General features: G+C 41.1%; 1 long non-coding RNA gene across 1 annotated transcript in view; it reads right to left on the bottom strand.

The window, feature by feature from the left end:
• Positions 1 to 495: 495 nt before the first annotated feature.
• The window catches only part of LOC121033095 (uncharacterized), a 70,370-nt gene continuing 64,865 nt past the window's right edge, over positions 496 to 6,000 (bottom strand). The window contains exons 7-8 of the long non-coding RNA XR_005791696.1: positions 631 to 674; positions 496 to 538 (exon numbers count right to left, since the gene is read on the bottom strand). This is a non-coding gene — a long non-coding RNA (uncharacterized LOC121033095). The remainder of the gene's footprint in view (positions 539 to 630; positions 675 to 6,000) is intronic.

Genomic DNA, 6,000 nt, shown 5'->3' with positions numbered 1-6,000 from the left:
AGATAAAGCCAGGGTTCCCAACTTGAATAACTGAGTAGATAGTGATACCTTTCGTCCATGTCACAAATTCAGAAAGAGGTTCGCGAGGACTTTGGCATATACCTTCTGCACTGTGAATCCATCATCTTCTTGAAGAATTTCAAGTCCAACTCACAGTCTGACCTCACACTTCGGCCAATCACGTTCTTGACCTCTTTGTCCGGTGACCTTTGGGTGGACTCCATGTCAGCCATGTGCCTTCTTGGCTGTGCTTGTTCCTTGTCTTCCTCAGAACTTTCCTCATAAGAAATCTCACGTTTGAACAGGGAATGTACCCTTCCTGTGTCCTGTCAGCACCCTCACTGTAGCTACTCACGCCACACATTCTTCTGCCTCAGTAAGACCACCAGGACTTCAGCCTATCTTTTTTCTCCGCGTGTGTAAACTCTGTCCTGTCTTACTCTTTTTCCAAACCAGCCAAACCCCATGGATGGTGATTCCTACTTACTTCTGCAGCCTCTGCTTTCGCCATGGCCTTGTCTCTCTTTGTCTCCTTATTCTGGGTAAAACAAGAAGGAAAACAGAATTGTTTTCTGTTGTAGAGGGATTATGTAGAGGGATTATGACACTTTCAGTTCTAAAGCTTCTCACAGTCTCTTTGGTCCCCATTACTCTTCACATACTACTCCCTCTGTCTGAAACAGAAACAGAAATAAAAGGGTAAATGATCTAGTCTATCCTTTTAACAACAATATAAAACGGATATTATTATCTCCATCTTATATGAGTATGTAACTAAAATAAGTTTTAGAAACTTGAATTTCTTTTCTCTCTTAAGGTTACATAGGTAATTAGGAGAATCAAGTCTCAAACATAGGCCTTCTAACTTCAATTCCTATTTGCCTTTCATTCGGCCTCAACATAGCCTGATTCAGTAATCCCTACTGGTCCTCTAAGCCTCCCTTATAGTACCTGACATGAGAAGCCCTTACTGACTGTCTTTTCCAGATACAGGGTTGACTCAGTGCCCTCTTCTGGGCTTCCTTAGCACCTGTGCATTCCTCAGACTTAGCCCTTTCTGCACCCTTTGGAATGACAGGATACAGTGGTCAAGATCATATGTATTTGTATCTTTAAGACCACCTTGGGCTTAGTACATGGTAGACATTCAAACTCGGTTTCCCTTCCCCAAAGCCATGTAACGGCCCCACTGGGCACTGCAACTCCGTTTCATCTTCTTGGGGCCATCTGAACTGCAAGAACCACACAGATGTTACTGTTCCTTTCAAGACCTTCAAAAGCTCCCAAGCCTATGTTTTCAGGAAGCCTTCAACATTCACCTTAGAAAATTCTAATCAATATTGCAAATTAAATGTATGCTTTTCTGGCCAAGCTACACTGCAAATGGAGGTTTTCACATCACACCTGAAAAACCTGTTAGCTGGGGAGGTTAATAACTGTCTCAGTTGTTCAGTGTTTGGCCCTGGCTTTTTAAAAAGCCCACAAGTGAATTTTACTGGTACGAGCAAAGGCTTGATGATAGCATAGTCTCCGGGGTAGAAGTGGTGATAGGGGCAATGGAGCAAAAGAACTCTTTCCATGTATTGCTTTCTTTTAAAGCACTGGCCTGGCCAAAGCCCTGCTTAGATGACTCATTGATCTCCGCCTTTGGCTCATGCCAGAGCCTCGCCTGCTGGGTTTTCTGAGTTTCTGGTGAAGCCTTCAGTGCGCCATGCAGGAAGTGAGGTCATGATTGTTTTGGCAGTTTGGGTGGCGTTTGTCCCCTGGTAGCAGCTGAAGTTTATCAGTAGGTTTAGCCTTTGCACTTTGAGAAACCAACTATTATCTCACCCACAATTTAGAATAATAAAAAAGTCCACGGCAGCAAAACGTGCAGTAAGTAAAGATAAAGAACAAACGAGGGAGAATCTGGTGTCCCTGTCGACATCAGCCCCCAGAGCACACATCCTATCCATGGTCTGATAGAGTCAGCAAGAAAGCTCCTCCTGCATTCTCTTTCTTTCTGGAATAAGCTTCAGATGAAGAAAATTTTTAGAGGGCAGCTGAGAGCAGAGAAAATGATGTGACAACTTTAGTTAATAATTTAGATGCAGTTGCTTCCTGAAGTGACCTGTCATAGAGACACTAGGTTTAGGGATACTACTATTCTTCATCCTGGAGGCTTGTCTCCTCCCTGGGCATTGTCAGCAGAGCAGCTAAAAGATGGAGTAGGGCCCCTACAGTAGTTGCTAGAACTGGCTGGAAGAACCTGGGGACTGTGGGTCGGGGATCCTGCATGGACTGTTCCTGCACCAGGAGGGACACTAACTGGATTTCCGAGTTGGTTCTAAGAGTGAGATTCTATAAGCCTGTGCGTTATACCAGGATTCTCTTTGTAACATTTTGCCCTATAGGAACCGCCAAGACTACAAAGTAACTAAAAAAATGTATTAAAGTCATTTCAAATCTTACTTTAACTATCCAAAGCAATGGAAAAGTAACATTATATTGTCATCGAAATTGTCTAAGATTGGTTAAATAGCTGAGACACTACACTCTTGTTAACTGGAGAACAAACACATAGATAAAAGCTGTTGAATAATTTATGATAATTCATCAAGCAAGTGGGGACTCTTTATGCAAATACAGTGATTCTGGCTTGACTTCTTCAAGTGCCTTTGTTTAGTTTTAAAATCTGGAATATATTGTGGGCCTTTGAACATGTAGTTATAAACCCAACACACACACATATATATGGATTTATAGTTTGGGGGGGGGTCTAAAAGTTATTGTAGAAATGATTGAAGGTTCATCATGTTGGAAGATAAAAGAGAAGCTTGATACAAAGTGTGGACCTTACAAATCACCCTATGAACTTATCCATTCTGTGAACACGCTCACCTTCAAATCTCTTTTCCTTCTCTTTCTCCATTGTCCTGGCTTGGAAAACCCCCAACCCGAGACGGACCCATCAAGCCACTGCTCAGGGCTTCGCCCTCATTCTCTCACCTAATGGGTTGGAGAAATCACTCACACGACCTTCATGCTTTTCCACCCTCATCCTTTCCAGCTGCCAGCACCGTTGACCCAATGACTGCTCCCTTCTTCTTGACTTCTTACCACTGTTTAAAAATATACTTTAAAGTTTTTTTGCCACATTGTTTCAATGAAAACTAAGGCTTTTTCCCCCTTTTCACAGGGCTAAGATAACGCTTTTCACAGAAGCAGAACACAGTGATTTTACTGATGAACAAACCACTCAGAGAATGGACGCTCTTTCAAATTTTGGACAGAGCCCTTCTGATACTGTCTCAAACAGAAGACCTATATTGCCACTATAAATGCTAGTGTCTTCAAACTGTGGTTCTTGAGTACCTAAAGAAATTCAGGGGGTGAGGTCAGCAGGCCCTGTAACACTCTGGGTCAGCCTCGGCGTTGACCATCAGCTGACTCCTCTTCATCACTCCTCAGAGGTTGAGACTTGAGGAGACAAGTGGGTTCATTTCACCAGTGAATCACAGGGCCTCAGAGAGAGATTTATAAATACCTGTGTGGTTTCCACTAAGGTCTAAGTAGGTGTGGGTGGGACAGGGGAATGCCCAGTGTCTAGGGTGTCGACTGACAGGGAGCAGACATGATTCATGGGCCTAGTCTCTCTGGGAGGGAAACCCAATAGCTACCACACTTTCACAAATGCTTATCCCATGCACCTTCCGCCTGCAAATGCCTGCATTCATTTGCAGAGTTACTTTTTTACAGTATCTTTTACAGCAATTGTTAACTTCCAGCTCTCGAAAAGAGTATGAGGGAGTTCAAGTCACTGCCAGTACCCCTGCAGGAAAAAGAACCTGCCCTCAAAACTGAGTTACTCACAATGTGAATTCATTGAGTAAATAAAGGCTGAATGATAATGGGAAGAGTTACTCATATACGGTAACAGACACTCACTGCCATCTGGCCTCTTCATACCCACATTGCTCCTTCCTCTAAATGAGGTTAATGGGAATTAATACATATGTATTAGGGAAAGGAAGAGTTCCTTGGGGACGTGAGCTAAATATCAGCACAGTGCTCTTCACTAGGTAGACATCAAGGGTGCTTGGGGAAGCACTGAGTCATGGTTGAAAGATAAATTACGTATAGATTAGTCAATATCTTGCCAATTACTCTATTCCTAAATAGGACATTTCTGAGAAAAATCCTGGCATCCAGCAGTTCAAACAGTGGCATTTTGTTATGCTATTTTACAGGGCAATTTCCTTCCATGTGGACTTGCACACAAATAGACAGGAGACACTTTTTTTTACATACAAGTAAAATACTTCAAAATTGTATCTGCAGTAATAGCAGTCATTGAGTAGGGAAATCAGTCATCACACGAGACATTGCTTGGTGAAGAATGTCCCTAAAATGTGTGATATTTTCGGCCAAGTGGTGCATTTCTGTCCTACCCAGTAAGAGCAGAGCATTTGAGCAGATCTTCTTGCGTGTAATCTCTCTGATTCATATCAATGCCTTCTCAAGCCCATGCTGTTAATTATTTATACAATGCTCATATTGTGAAATATGTATCATGCATTATGAGCATTGGACAGGGCTTCTCTGTGGCTTATATCATAGTGCTCTATCAACCCACTATATAAACAACCTCTCTCAGACATAGGCTTGCATGATTACCCTGATGAATTGATCTTGTTCAGACCCCGTGTACATATTAGAGCAATGTTTTATCAGTATATAGAGATATACACACACTCAATATTCACTGGTGTTAAGATAAATATTGTGACTTTGTGGTGAGGAAGGCCTCATTGCATCAGCTGGTCCTTATCAGCCATGCAGATAGGAGTGAGTCAGCTTGTAGCTCAGTTGTCTTATTGTTTGGGGTGCTTCCCTTTCTCATCTAACCCAGAAAAGGGTTCTGTTCTTCATCAGATCAAACTCCTGTGGGATGGTCTAAGCCTGTGTCTACTGGAGAAATCTGAAAGCATTCAATCAGTCTAATTTGACTAAAGTCTCTACTCTGTTGACTTGCATTTATTGACCACTTAGCGGTGTATCTTGAGCACTGTGGGAGATATTAAAGAACAATAATCCTTTAAAGAGTGTAAGCATGAATTGTTCAAGATTGAAATTGTTTCTTAATAGCTCGATTGTGATATAATTCATATATCGTCCAATTTATCCATTTAAAATGTACAATTCAATGGTTTTTTAGTGTACTGAGAGCTTTGTAACCATCACCACAGCCAACTTCAAAATACCTTAGTACCCATAAAGATAGACTGTGTACTGATGAGCAGTCACTCCTCAACCCACTCCTCCCAAATCTCCTAGCCCCAGGCAAAAACGAATCTACTTTCTGACTGTGGTTTATCTGTTCTGGACATTTTCTACAAATAGAATCACACAATATGTGTTCTTTGTGAGCGGCTTTTTTCACTGGGCATAATGTTTCCAAGGTTCATCCATGTTGTAGCATGTATCAGTGCTTCATTCCTTTTCATTTTATTCCTTTTTAAATTTTTTATTCCTTTTTTTACAGTGGAAATAATATTCCATAATGTGGATATACCACACTCTACTTATCTATTCATAAATCAGTAGATATTTATATACTTTCCATGTTTTGTTGCTATGAACATTTGCGTACAAGTTTTTGTCCTTACATACAGTTTCATTTGTCTTGGATATATTGCTAAAAGTAGAATTCCCGGGTCATATGGTAATTCTATGTTTACTATTTTCAGGAATTTCCAGAATGCTTTCCAAAGTTACCGCACCATTTTTCATCACCATTTGCAGTACATAAAGGTTTCAATTTCTCTGTCCTTTTCAACACTTGTTATTATCTGTCTTTTTGATTACAGTCATCCCTATGGGAATGGAGTGTTATCTCATTGTGGTTTTGATTTGTGTCTCCCTAATATCTGCACTATTAATGTTGATCATCTATTCATGTGCTTATTGGTCATTGTATATCTTCCTTGAAGAAATGTCTATTCATATCCAGTATGCCCA

Source organism: Herpailurus yagouaroundi, unplaced genomic scaffold (assembly GCF_014898765.1).
Source record: "Herpailurus yagouaroundi ecotype Mexico unplaced genomic scaffold, PumYag 142, whole genome shotgun sequence".
Taxonomy (NCBI): Eukaryota; Metazoa; Chordata; class Mammalia; order Carnivora; family Felidae; genus Herpailurus; species Herpailurus yagouaroundi.
The sequence above is the reverse complement of the archived record's forward strand: the minus strand, read 5'-3'. Positions and strand labels throughout refer to the sequence as shown.